General features: G+C 35.2%; 2 long non-coding RNA genes across 5 annotated transcripts in view; one reads left to right on the top strand and one right to left on the bottom strand.

The window, feature by feature from the left end:
* LOC113598785 (uncharacterized) overlaps positions 1-15,191 on the top strand; it is a 603,234-nt gene that overhangs the window by 518,661 nt on the left and 69,382 nt on the right. The window lies entirely within an intron of this gene.
* LOC113598783 (uncharacterized) overlaps positions 1,999-15,191 on the bottom strand; it is a 302,008-nt gene continuing 288,815 nt past the window's right edge. For both annotated transcript variants that reach the window (XR_008298507.1, XR_008298506.1), the window contains exons 4-5: positions 4,727-4,785; positions 1,999-2,536 (exon numbers count right to left, since the gene is read on the bottom strand). This is a non-coding gene — a long non-coding RNA (uncharacterized LOC113598783). The remainder of the gene's footprint in view (positions 2,537-4,726; positions 4,786-15,191) is intronic.

Here is a 15,191-nt window from a genome sequence, read left to right as displayed (position 1 = left end):
CTCTTAATAAGTGAATTAGGCTCACAGCCATGATGTGCCTAAAAAAAGAAGAAAAAAGTTAAGTGGAATATATCAAACTATAGACTTATAGAAGGATTTCATTTTGTTTTTAAAGGCAGTCAAGTTTATGAATACTTCCTTAGAAATTCTCTAAGAGATAGTAAATCAACATATTTTACATATTTTCCACACTTCGCTAAGCTTTTATTAAACCAAGGATTCCAACAATGCATGTAAAAATTCATTTCTTTATCCATAGAACTCCATGGAATAGTCTCTTCATGTATTATGGTGAAAAAAATACCACTGAAAAGACAGATGTTTATGATTATCTGTTTCTAGAGAACATGTGCCTCTGAATATGCCACGTGCAAGGGAGAGTCTCAGCATACAAAGTGGCCTGATTTCTATGTCTATACAAGGAGTTTTATTTTCAAAATATTAGAAATACTTTTAAATTTAAGAAAATTACAATTTTTAAAAAAATAAAAAAATTATTTTTAAAAAATAAAAAATATTTTTAACCATGTCTTATCAGGCAGAGAGAGCTTTTGCAATGCTAACCACTGTCAAAAGTTGCTGACTTTTCAGCTGAGCTAACCCATTTTTAAGTAGTTGTGTATATGTTTTATATTTTTGGACCTTCAAGTGTAACACATAAATTCAAGAACAGGACACCTAAACATATACCTTAAGGAATCAGCTGTACTGCCATTTTTTTAAATAAAAAGCATGAAGTGAATAAATCATTAGGTTGTTAAAGGGCCTGAGGGTTCGGCAACACTCTATGAATAAATTTCAATAACCTCAGGAAGAAGTCTAGAAGGTGGCTAGGTTTGGCGTTGATGAAGAGAAGTCTCTGGTCTGTAGGCTTGTATTAAAGAATCCGACTCCATTTTTGATGTCTGACTGCTAACAGCTTTCAAGTATCGCCATATTGCCCCACACCTGAGCAAGTTAAGGAAGTCCAGGTGCTCCCTGCTTTGGCACACGTGAGAAATTCAAACTTTGAAATGTTGGTCCACAAGGGAATTGTCATTCTAGCCCCACCCTGTAACTACCATAAAACCCCAAACAAGTTTCTCCTTTCTCCCCTCTCAGCCATGTTCAAGCCTACTTGAGAGACAAGCACACTGTCCCCAGAAATGCCCACTTTGTAATAAACCTTTCAGTATCCTCTTGGCTTAAGAGTGGCTTCATCAGGCTGAAAAGCTGAACCAAGTTTGGGAATGAGGGTCCATTCCTCCTCTGTGGGGTGATTAAAACAATATTGAATTATACATTATGTCCCTGATTTGGAAACTAAATTTTATAGCTTAAATGAATTTCCTCTTTTTGTTTAAGAGAAAAATTGATGTTCAGGCATCGATGTTCAGGCAAAATGTATAGCTTGGCTAACAGTACACTTTGATTTACAGAAGGGTTTGGTTGAGACCTAGGTTCTACCATGCTGATATTTTTCTAGCTCACATCCCTTACTTGAACAGAACACTTAAAAGTAAATGCACAAATGTTAATGGTATAGAAAGAGTATGAACACTTTATAAAAGGAATTTATTGTACATGCATATTTTAAAAGCACTGTCCTCACCTTTATGTAGTTTCTACTGTTGTGAACCTCAAACTTCCATCATGCTATCAATCAGTTTATTAAAATTTGTTGGCTATTTTCTTTAGTTCACCCTCCTTGCTTAAATTGTTACGTTTGTAGTTATTATAGCTTTTCCTGCAATCTTCTCTTTATTATTTAAGATGCAAAATTTATATTAAGTCAGGAGTCATTAGGTTAATAGGTCCATGAGGGCAGCAATTCTGTCTTCTTTGATCATTGTTCTCTCCAGGGCCAAGAAAAATAAAAGGGATTATCATGTATAAATATTCAATAAAGATTTTTGAATGTATGGATGAATGCATCAAAAATCTCTGAAAAAGTATAATACAGCCTCTATAAACTTGGAGACTCTCACATTTTGCAGTAGAAACTTAAAGTCATTCAAGTCAAAGTGTTTGCTGCTTTTATTAATAACACTAATTGCTTATTAGGTATTTATCTTCCCCAGCATTGGGCTAATTACTTTAATTGTATTATTTAACATACTATCCTACTGATTTTATTTCCATTTTATAACTAAAAAATATCTCTTACAGAGGACAATTAGTGTGCCAAATATTTCTTTCATTTCTTCTTTTTTGTATAGCTTGGTGAACAAGACTAGTAGAGATTTAGATTCTGCCCCTTCCTGAATAGTGGAACAAAAATAACAGTAAAATTGGAGCATTTCTTGTAATCCCAGGTTTTAGTTGAGTCTGGGGAATAACTAGAACATAGCAGCTGACCCAGAGTCTAAGTCCTGGTCAAAATTGACTTGATGAAGTAATGAATTTTCATCTACAGTCCTTCCCTGTATGATTCAGTTCTATATATTATTTCATTCATGTGTTATTAACACATATTTATTAGGTGCCTGTTCCATGCCGGATACCATGGTAATCAATGGTGACCAGTTATGATCCCTCTCTTTGTGGGACCTTCAGCCTAGTGGAGAGGAGGGGAGAAACAGACAAGAATCAGGTTAAAAAGAGTAAATATCTTATTCTAAATAAAAGTTTATATTATATGAACAAAAAGTTATTCTACAAAAAAAAACCCCCCACACATACACAATAAATTGTCATAAAGAGTGAATGTATTATATGCTACCTGATAAGAAAACTTGATCAGAGACTAAACTCTTTCCCAGAACATCCTGCCTCAAAGGATTATACTCAGCTGAGATTCTTCAAAGCGAAGCTATGTTATGAAGAACAGTGATACTTTCAAACCCCCACCCTAAGGTGGTCACAGGAGCATCCATGCACCATGCACCTGAAAGTACAGGTCAGCTCAGTTGAATGCTAGTTGTAGTACTCAATGTCCCATATCCCACGAACTCCTTTAGTTCCAGGCAAAACCCTGGTTGGATCATTTTAGTTGGATTATTAGTGTCTTTCGTTGTGCGTAAGTTTACTAAATTGCAGATACAAGTAGTGCTCTCTTTTATCTTTAATGAAGCTAATATAATGGCTCCTCATCTGTTTGCTTGTTTGTGTTAGCCTTCAGTTGGCTTTGAAGTCAGGAAGAGAAGGGTGATATTTATTGGGTTCCCCTAGATTTCCAATTATCACATTTACCATCAAAGTTTTAAACCCAGCTGTCTGCTTTTTATCCCAAGCATTCCTTTTTTTTTTTTAATTCTCCCTCTCATTCTTTTAAGCCCGTGCTTGTTTTTCTTTCATAACACATAACCCATAGACAAAAGAATCTTTCAATGATCTAGAGATTTTGGGTCCTACAATCTGAGACAAATTATGGCAGGGAACCTAGCTATTTCATTTACTATTGTATTCCTAGGAATTAGAACTTTACATAGATATCACTAAACAATGAAAGTATTTCTTGAATGTTAAATTCTCTTCTCTTGAGCTAATACTCTTTTTTAAGATGCCTCATAGTTATCTTCTTTCAATTTGTTTTTATAATTATGTGTATGATTTCTTAGATTTGTACACGAACTGGATTATATCACAGACAGGTGTGACTTCAACTCAAATCCTAGGAGCTGAGATGACAGAGGTCTGCTTGTACACATTCCTGTTTACTCTCTGCTCAAATTGTTCCCATCATAAGGATGTTCATGTATTTTTCTTCATGATATTTATTTATTTTTTTAATTTTAGAGAGATAGAGCATAAGCAGTGGAGAGTGGCAGAGGGAGAGAGAAAATCTTAACACTAGGTGTGGAGCCCGATGTGGGGCTCAATATATGGTTATGGGATCTCATAACCCTGAGATCATCACTTACTTGTTTTGAAATCAAGAATCAGACACAACCAACTGAGTCACCCAGGAATCCCTTCGTTGTATTTTAAAATCTATATAAACAATATATATATAACTGAGAATTATTTATTTGTCTAAATATGTGAATCATTCTTACTCTCACAGTGATATATTCTTATTTGGGCCAGTTGCAAGGCACAGAGATGTCTAACATAATGCTGCTTATGCTATTGTCATTTGCCTTTTTATATGTGTATCACTGAGTAAGATTAACAGTATAAAAACTACTAGGAGATCCAAAAGGTTGTTATCTTTATGTGCCCACCACTGAAAACACCCCTCTTGAACAAATTCTTAGAAATACCATGAAAAAAAAATATAGAGTTCAACTATAGTTTTATATTAACTAACTTAAAAAAAAAGATTTAATTTCATAAAATTGGCATATATGCAGTTGAATAGGTATTTTGCTTTACTACTTTTAACAAATGTGAAATATGACTCTTTTGTATTGTCTTTCATGAAATTTTATATATTGCCTTTTGTGAAATTTTAACTTCTGTGCTATATGAATCACTAACTTAACAAACTAGTATTTATTAAGGTCTTCTTATGTGCCAGAAATTACACAGTCTCTTCAGATGTTTATACAATGCAACACTTCTGATCCCCAGGCACGTGTGTTGTCGAGCAGAGAAGACCAACATATAAACAAGTATTGATACAATGGAGGTATGCAGGGAGCGAAGAGAAATATCTGGTATTTCTTAGCTACTGTAGGAAATTTTATTAAATATCAGTTCATTAAATCAGAGCCATTTTCTCTTTTAACAGATAAGAAGCCTAAGTATCAAAGAAGTTATTCCACTTGACCAAGGTCAAAGTCATTCAAGAACACATACTCACATTGGTTCAGCTCTTGCCAGTGTATTTTCATTTTTATTGAGTTTCTTAAGAGGGAGTATCTATAAGAAAAATAAGCCAACAATTGATTCTTTTCCTCTTATTTTTTATACTTATAAGTGATTTTTTTTGTAATTTAACTTTATTTTTTATTTTTTAAAATTTACATCCAAATTAGTTACTATATAGTGAAGCAATGATTTCAGGAGTAGATTCCTTAAATGCCCCTTACCCATTTAGCCCTTCCCCCCTCCCACAACCCCTCCAGCAACCCTCAGTTTGTTCTCCATATTTATGAGTCTCTTTTGTTTTGTCCTCCTCCCTGTTTTTATATTATTTTTGTTTCCCTTCCCTTATGTTCATCTGTTTTGTCTCTAAAGTCTTCATATGAGTGAAGTCATATGATTTTTGTTTTTCTCTGACTGACTAATTTCACTTAGCATAATACCCTCCAGTTCCATCCATGTAGTTGCAAATGGCAAGATTTCATTCTTTTTGATTGCCGAGTAATACTCCACTGTATATATATACCACATCTTCTTTATCCATTCATCCATCAATGGACATTTGGGCTTTTTACATACTTTGGCTATTGTTGCTAGTGCTGCTATAAACATGGGGGTGCATGTGTCCCTTTGAAACAGCACACCTGTATCCCTTGGAAAATGCCTAGTAGTGCAATTGCTGGGTCATAGGGTAGTTCTATTTTTAGTTTTTTAAGGAACTTCCATATTGTTTTCAGAGTGGCTGCACCAGCTTGCATTCCCACCAACAATGCAAAAGAGATCCTCTTTCTCCGCATCCTCGCCAACATCTGTTGTTGCCTGAGTTGTTAATGTTACCCATTCTGACAGGTGTCAGGTGGTATCTCATTGTGGTTTTGATTTGTATTTCCCTGATGATGAGTGATGTGGAGCATTTTTTCATGTGTCAGTTGGCCATCTGGATGTCTTCTTTGAAGAAGTGTCTATTCATGTCTTTTGCCCATTTCTTCACTGGATTATTTGTTTTTTGGGTGTTGAGTTTGATAAGTTCTTTGTAGATTTTGGATACTAATCCTTTATCTGATATGTCATTTGCCAATCTCTTCTTCCATTCTGTAGGTTGCCTTTTAGATTTGCTGATTATTTCCTTTGCTGTGCAGAAGCTTTTTATTTTGATGAGGTCCCAGTAGCTCATTTTTGCTTTTGTTTCCCTTGCCTTCAGAGACATGTTGAGTAAGAAATTGCTGCGGGCAAATCAAAGAGGTTTTTGCCTGCTTTCTTCTAGAGAATTTTGATGGCTTCCTGTCTTACATTGAGGTCTTTCATCCATTTTGAGTTTATTTTTGTGTATGGTGTAAGAAAGTGGTCGAGAAACCAGAAGCTGGTTCTTTGAAAGAATTAACAAAATTGATAAACCACTAGCCAGTTTGATCAAGAGGAAAAAGGAAAGGACCCAAATAAGTAAAATCAAGAATGAAAGAGGAGAAATCACAACCAACACAACAGATATAAAAACAATAATAAGAGAATATTATGAGCAATTATACGCCAATTAAATGGGAAATCTGGAAGAAATGAACAAATCCTAGAAACATATACACTACCAAAATTGAAACAGGAAGAAATAGAAAATTTGAACAGACCCATAACCAGTAAGGAAATCGAATTAGTTATAAAAAATCTGCAAAAAACAGGAGTCCAGGGCCAGATGGCTTTCCAGGGAAATTCTACCAAACATTCAAGGAAGAGTTAACACCTATTCTCTTGAAGCTGTTCCAAAAAATAGAAATGGAAGGAAAACTTCCAAACTCTTTCTATGAAGCCAGCATTACCTTGATTCCAAAACCAGACAGAGACCACACTAAAAAGCAGAACCATAGACCAATTTCCCTGATGAACATGGATGTAAAGATCCTCAACAAGATATTAGCCAACCAGATCCACCAATACATTAAAAAAATTATTCACCACAACCAAGTGGGATTTATACCTGGGATGCAGGGCTGGTTCAATATCCGCAAAACAATTAACGTGATTCATCACATCAATAAAAGAAAGGACAAGAACCATATGATCCTCTCAATAGATGCATAGAAAGCATTTGACAAAATACAGCATCCTTTCTTGATAAAAACCCTCAAGAAAGTAGGGATAGAAGGAGCGTACCTCGAGATCATAAAAGCCATATATGAACGACCCAATGCTAATATCATCCTCAATGGGGAAAAACTGACAGCTTTCCCCCTAAGGTCAGGAGCAAGACAGGGATGTCCACTCTCGCCACTGTTATTCAACATAGTATTGGAAGTCTTAGCCTCTGCAATCAGACCACACAAAGAAATAAAAGGTATCCAAATCGGCCAGGAGGAGGTAAAACTTTCACTCTTTGCAGATGACATGATACTCTATATGGAAAACCCAAAAGATTCCACCAAAAAACTGCTATAACTGATTCATGAATTCAGCAAAGTTGCAGGATATAAAATCAACACACAGAAATTGGTTGCATTCCTATACACCAACAATGAAGTGACAGAGAAATCAAGGAATTGATCCCATTTACAGTTGCACCAAAAACCATAAAATACCTAGGAATAAATCTAACCAAACAGGTGAAAAATCTATACACTGAAAACTATAGAAAGCTGATGCAAGAAATTTAAGAAGACACGAAGAAATGGATAAAGATTCCATATTCCTGGATAGGAAGAAGAAATATTGTTAAAATGTCGATACTACCCAAAGCAATCTACATATTCAATGCAATCCCTATCAAAGTAACACCAGCATTCTTCACAGAGCTAGAACAAATAATCCAAAAATTGGATGGAACCAGTAAAGACCCTGAATAGCCAAAGCAATCTTCAAAAAGAAAACCAAAGCAGGAGGCATCACAATCCCAGACTTCAAGCTATACTACAAAGCTGTACCTATGAAGACAGTATGGTACTGGCACAAGAACAGACACTCAGATCAATGGAACAGAATAGAGAACCCAGAAATGGACCCACAAATGTATGGGCAACTCATCTTTGACAAAGCAGGAAAGAATATCCAATGGAATAAAGAGAGTCTCTTCAGCAAGTGGTGCTGGGAAAACTGGACAGAGACATGCAGAAGAATGAACCTGGACCACTTTCTTACATAAGTGATTTTTTTTAAGTTATGTCTTTCTTTGGAGCTGGAGTCACTTTGCAAGTGAAAATATATGTCTTTCAAACTAAATCCAAAGCCCTAACTGTGGGCTTGCAATACCAGAGAATCTCCCATTATAACTTAGCTCAAAGTTGTTGCAGCATTTGGTTAAGTTACTTACTTGTAAAAGTGACTAGTTACCCTGTTTCTTGATTTTATATACACCATTCTACTTCCCTCACTTGAGAGTAACCTACTTTAGAACAGTGATTGGATATTTCTTTGGTGTAGTCTGCCCATTTGGGATATGAGTCAAATGTTAATATGTTAATATATTATGTACATTAGAAAGAAAATGTTATTTCAATTATATATATTTACCAAAAATTCTATCATACTCCCAACCTTTGGGAAGAGAGTAGTAGCTAGTTTATCCTTCCTTTCCACACCCATGCCTACCATGACTCTTTCTAGTGTTTGTATAAAGTAAGAAAACTAAATTAGAAAATTAGCAATATTTCTCCTATTTAAGAATGCTAAACTTACCATCAAGATGACATTATAAGTTTTGGGGCATCTGGGTGGCTCAGTCGGTTAAGCGGTCGACTTTGGCTCAGGCATGATCTTGTGGTTTGTGAGTTCAAGCCCTGTGTGGGGTTCTGTGCTGACAGCTCAGAACCTGGACCCTGCTTCAGATTCTGTGTCTCCCTCTCTCTCTGCCCCTCCCCTACTCACGCTCTTCCTCTCTTTCTCTCTCTCAAAAATAAATAAACATTAAAAAAATTTTTTTAAAGAATGACATTATAAGTTTCATAAAAGGATAACTCTAATGTTTAATATTTTAATATTTTTATAATTTATATATAATTTAATATACATATAATTTTAATATTTTAATAATTTAACATTTTTCAAGTACAAATTTGTCAGCTTGTCATGTGTTAGGGCAGGCTGTTATGACTATCATTTAGGGCTGATGCACTAATGCATAATTATCCCATATTATAGCATAACAAACTATCCAAAGAATTATTTATCTATAATTATGGCAAGTTAATTTGTTTCCCGTTGAATTTATAGGACATGAAATATTTCCAAATGTTTGTGTGTGTTTTCAACACAGTGCCAGAAACATCAACATGTGCCTCTTGAGAAAATTTGCATTAGAAAACAATATACAAATATGTATATTGAACCCCAATAATGAGTATCCTCAAGTAAATCCTAAGCAGTCATTTTCCAACATGTTAAGGTATGGGAGGGTAGGAGGTGGAGGTAGGATTAATTTGCCCTGGCCAGGGCACTGTCAAATGGTTAATATCCTTGTTTAAGTTTCCTGTGATCAGAAGTACAATGAAAGTTCCTATTTGAAACATCATGGGGCAGCAAAGGGCATGGCATGAGGCAATTCAAATCAGGGTCTTTGGGAAAATCCAGAAGTTCAATAGTTTGATGTTATGGCTGAGAACTGGGGATGAGAACAGAACTGATCAGGAACAAACTTGAAAGATTTTGAGCAATCCTTCTTAATAACAACTTTGCAATTTTGGTTGGTGGCTGCAAGGCTGTTTATTGGTTTGGAATGGCTTGAAGTGTAAATACATACAAGTTGTATTGTAATAGTGTAGCTTTGGGATAAGGCTACTGAAATCCAGATGTGTCTCTGCTACAAAGGGCATTTGGGCCCTTTTTATGTTGCCAAGAGACCACCTGAGTGTCCCCTTCCCCTCCCATCACCTATCTATTGAAATGCAAGGCTCCAGAGACTAAGACAGCATCTTGTGAATGGTGTTCTACTATTGCTAAACCTTAGGATGACACACACTGCTTTCATCCTTTAAGTATGTATAATATCTAATCTATTCATAATGTCTGTTTGTATTATTTGATTACTGACCTGTTTTCTTTCACATAACTCTCATTACAGAATTCATATACAAAGCTGTCAATAGTAGGAAATGCTGTTCATATGGCTGAATTTCGTCCCTTGTGCATTTCAGTATTTAAATCCATTCCTGTTTTTTGTTTTCTCTTTCTTGCTAGACACCTCACATTCGCCTCCAGAATATTCTAAAAGTTTAGTGACATCAACTTCACATTTAAATCATAATATGGTTATGAAATTGGTCCATAATACTTCAGTGTAGAAATGGACTAAGATTAGAAAAATTTGTTTTGTTTAAATTTGTATAAGTTATCTAATAAAGACAACACATAAAATTTTAAGTAGTTTTTCTTAATCAAGTAAAATAAAATGAGAATAGTTGAATATATTCTTATTAAAATCTGTCAAAGTCAAATTTTCGTGATTCAAAAATGACTGAATAACTACTTCTGATGTTTTTGTTACTCTGAAGTTTTTCCTAAGATACATGAAATATTATTACTAAATAATTTATAGCAGTTTATATAGAAGAAAAAACATAAATCGTATGATGCAAATATAAAGTTGGAGAAACTACTTTTGGGTATCATAGAAGTCCTGAAAATATGGAAGGACTAGTCTGGATATATTTGTTATAAAGTGCCAGAGCCCTTATATGGCAGGCCTGATGGGAACTTCAGCAGAATGCTACTCAGAAGAAATCCAGGAAACAGACCAAACAGTGCCTCCCATAATGATATCTCTACCTAGATCACATTTCTTCACAAACTTCTGGGATGTTTCATCACTAAGTTCCTAAAATATGATGAGAACAGCAAAACCAGTCTTGGTACATTTATTAAGCAAGAAAAAGTTGCTTGTATTCTTCCACTTGATCTTGGAAATCCAAGTGAAATTTCATGATCTGAGTTTCTCACTACATGGAGTTTGAAGGCCATTCTGTAGATCATTCTGTTAATGTTATTTCTCAGTGACAGTCATCTGATATCAGAAACATTGTGGAAAGTGGTCTAAATCTGACATCAAAAGGTCTTGATTTTGGTCCTATTTTTCTTAGAATATTCAGAGTCTATCTACATAACCTCAGGGTATAAGCTGAGACCCTGGAGATGAGAACAACAGGCAACAGGTATCCAAACCTGAACAGAGGTGATTGATTACTCATGCATCACTTGCTAAGAGAAAAGAACACCAGTTCTGCTACCCTTAGTCTCCTACCCAGCTTCTGACCAAATAAGCCTAGAAATTGATGAATTTCTAGAAATTGATGAAGATGAAAGTGTGAGCTTTCTTTGTTGGGTATTCAGTCAAAAAAAGAATGCTAAATATAACTAGTTGCTTCCTCATCAGAGAGGAAATAGCAGGAGTCTCCCCACTCCTTCAAGCCATCATATGGGCATCCATGGGTTCATCATGGACCTGCAGACAGTGTCTCCTGGAATTTGAGCCTCACAAAGATTGATGCTTGACTCTACTGGAAGATTCTATGAGGTAGAATGAATGGAACTGTGACTGATAAAAAGTGTTGGGAGTGTTTTTGTTTTCTTTATATGGAAGTTTCTATTTTTTTCTCTTTATTAAATCCTTTTTAAATTTTATTTAAATCCAAGTTAGTTAACATATAGTGTAATAATGGTTTCAGGAGTAGAATTTAGTAATTCATCACTTACATGTAATACCCAGTTCTCATCCCAACAAATGCCCTCCTTAATGCCCATCCCCCATTTAGCCCATTTCCCTACCCAAAACCCCACCAGCAACCCTCAGATTGTTCTCTGTATTTAATAATCTCTTATGGTTTGTCTCCCTCTCTGGTTTTATTTTTTCTTTCCTTCTCCCTATGCCCATTTGTTTTGTTTCTTAAATTACACATGTGAGTGAAATCATATGGTATTTATCGTTCTCTGACTATTTCACTTAGCATAATACATTCTAGTATCATCCACATCATTGCAAATGGTAAGATTTCATTAGTTTTTATTGCTGAATAATAGTCCATTGTGTATACACACACACACACACACACACACACACACACACACATATATATATATATATATATATATACCACATCTTCTTTATCCATTTATCAGTTGATGGACATTTGGGCTCTTTCCATAATTTGGGTATTATTGATAGTACTGTTATTAACATTGGGGTGCATGTATCCCTTCAAGTCAGCATTTTTGTGTCTCTTGGATAATTACCTAGTAGTGTAATTGCTGGATTATAGACTAGTTCTATTTTTAATTTTTTGAGGAAAATCCATCCTGTTTTCTAGAGTGGCTGTGCCAGTTTGCATTCCCACCAGCAGTGCAAAAGTGTTCTACTTTCTCCATATCCTTGCCAACATCTACTATTTCCTGTGTTGTTAATTTTACCATCAAACAGGTCTAAGGTGATATGTCATTATGGTTTTGATTTTTATTTACCTGATGATGGGTGATATTGAGAATTTTTTCATGTGTCTGTTAACCATCTGGATGTCTTCTCTGCAAAAGTGTCTATTCATGTCTTCTGCCCATTTTTTCACTGGATTATTTGTTTTATTGGGTGTTGAATTTGATGAGTTCCTTACAGATTTTGTATACTAACCCTTTATCTGATATGTCATTTGCAAATATCTTCTCCCCTTCCATCAGTTGCCTTTTAGTTTCGCGGATTGTTTCCTTTACTGTGCAGAGGCGTTTGATCTTGATGAGGTCCCAATAGTTCATTTTGGCTTTTGTTTCCCTTGCCTCCAGAGATGTGTCAAGTAAGAAGTTGTTGCGGCCAAGGTCAAAGAGGTTGTTGCCTGTTTTCTCCTCTAGGATTTTTATGGTTTCCTGTCTTACATGTAGGTCTTTCATCCATTTTGAGTTTGTGGTATAAGAAAGTGTTTATTTTTCTGCATGTGGCTGTCAAGTTTTCCCAATACCATTTACTGAAGAGACTATCTTTTTCCCATTGGATATTCTTTCTTGCTGTTGAAGATTAATTGGCCATACATTTGTGGGTCCATTTCTGCATTTTATGTTTCATTGGAAGAGCCTGAATTTTAGAATTGTCAAGATAATGGTGTCAAGTTTACCTTGGAATTAAATGGGTACCACAGAAGGCAGAGAACTCTACAAATAGAACTTCCTGCTAGAGTATCTCTTAAGGTTAATCTCACCTTTGACTAAGAGAAAACTCAAGATAACAGTAGCTTAAACAATGTAGCCTGACTGTTTTTATTTGGCAAATAAGTTGCCCAGGGCAGAAATAGCACTCTATAGTGTCAACAAGCCAGGCTCCATCTTTTTGTTCCACTATGCATGGTCTCAAGGCAACTTATCCAAGACAGCTGCTTTTAATCCTTATAGGTCTATGTAGAGATAGTAGGGGTCATACAGCAGAAGAAGAAAAACAGAAAAAAGATTTTTTAAGGATACTTATTAGAAATTAAATATACCAAATATGTACACCATTAGCCAGAGTCAAATCATAGTCACACAAAATTACAAGGTAGCTAGATGATCATTTGGAATATTTCAATTATAAATGAAGGAATCAGCCTGAATCTGATATCTCATACATGAAACCTCAGCTTAATTATGAGATGACTAAAACTATAATATGCCTCATATACAAGTTAGATTTAATTTCATATAGTTTAAACTGAGTATTCGCTACTGTCTTGTTATTTGACCATGACCTGTCCTCCCTCTGTAGGTCACCACACCTAGTTTCCATGCTCCTGTATTCTGAACAATTGATACAGAACAGCTTTTATTCTATCTTAGGGGAGAAAAAAACATATTGTGGGGTAAATACTGTAGTCAGGAACAGACTATTTAACTTACTAGACCACATGCTCCTTCTACAGAGTTGAACCTCAGATTAAGGCATCTGGCCTTGTTTTTGTTTTTGTTTTCTCTAAGAATGTAAGATTCTGCCCTAAATTAAAGTTTTCAGGTTGCCAAACACAAAGCCTTTGGAAACTGATCTCAAAGGAACTGTTTTGTTCTAAGTAAAACCCAGCTGCGTTGTTGTGTGATAAATGGATTCTATCCACTCCACAGACTCTGGCTGAAGTGCCTATCCCCTCCCCACTTAAGGTTTATTAACAAAAGTTCGAACCTGGACCTTGTTGATATAGGATCTGGATCTGATAACATAATGCATCTTAATTTCTTTTTGAGACAGACCTTTTTCTAAAACTAGGGAATGAAAATAAGAGCAATGAAATTACAAGCTATCCACTATTTGGTCAATTAATTTATTTATAGGGTTCATACTCAGACTACTTCCAAAAGATTTTGAGGAAGCTCAGTATTCAGAACTCTATTCTTCCTCTGCTGAGGGTGGTTTCTGGGTTTTGTCTGTGATTTTCTCATCCTCAATAACTTTCATTCCTGTGCCATCTTAGCCACCCACTCCTGATGGTCCCGAAATGCTCCATCTATTATATAATTAATTCCGAAACACCATTGAAATAACTCCAATCTTTATTAACTAATTATTTCCACTCTATATTTTGAGTAGACTTCCAAGACATGTATGGTAACCTCTCCATTATCACCTGACTGCATTCCTCTTTTAATTCCTTTTCACTCAGCTTGTATTTCCCATCTAGCATCTCACTGATTCTCATTCTGCAATTCTGAGTCATGCTTTAATCCTTATTTTTTGTCACCTTCCGTATCCATACACACAGCAGTTCTGCTGGCTCAACAACAAACTATATCTTGAATGTATGTAGCACTCATTTCTTCTGTTATGACCCATAGTCATGTTGCCATCATCTCCTTCCTGAATTACTATACTTACCTTCTGATAGAACTGCCTTCTTGTATTGTTGTCTCCCCCTCCCATCCTGCAGTCATTTCTCTATGCAGCAGTCTGAATTCTTTTTAACTTAATTTTTAAATTAAATCTTTTATCTTGAGATAATTGTATATTCGCATACAGTTGTAAGAAATACTACAGAAAAATCCTGGGTATCTTTACCCAGTTTTCTCCACTGATCACATTTCAAAAATCTATAGCACAATATCACAATCAGGATATTGACATTGATATGGGGAAGATACATAACATTTCAGTAACCACTAGGATTCCTCTTGTTCTCCTTTATAATCACACATACCTTCCCCTGGTGACCACAGACCTGGTATCCATTTCTATAATTTTGTCACTGAAATAATGATTTGTAAATGGAAAAGTACCTTTGGGTTTGGCTTTTTCACTCTGCATAATTATCTAGAGATTCATCCAGGTTGTACATATGTCAATAATTCATTCTTTTTTTTTTATTGCTGATTAGTATTCAATGGTATGTATGAACTACATTTTGTGTAATCATTCACTATTTGAAAACATGTGTTTACAGGTTTGGGCTATTACAAATGTTAATAAAGCTGCTATAAACATTTGTGTACAGGTTTTTATGTGAACATAACTCAGCAATGTAATTTTTGGGTTTAAGGTCATGCATGTTTAG

The sequence above is a fragment of the Acinonyx jubatus genome, chromosome B2, assembly GCF_027475565.1.
Source record: "Acinonyx jubatus isolate Ajub_Pintada_27869175 chromosome B2, VMU_Ajub_asm_v1.0, whole genome shotgun sequence".
In the NCBI taxonomy this organism is placed as follows: Eukaryota; Metazoa; Chordata; class Mammalia; order Carnivora; family Felidae; genus Acinonyx; species Acinonyx jubatus.
The sequence above is the reverse complement of the archived record's forward strand: the minus strand, read 5'-3'. Positions and strand labels throughout refer to the sequence as shown.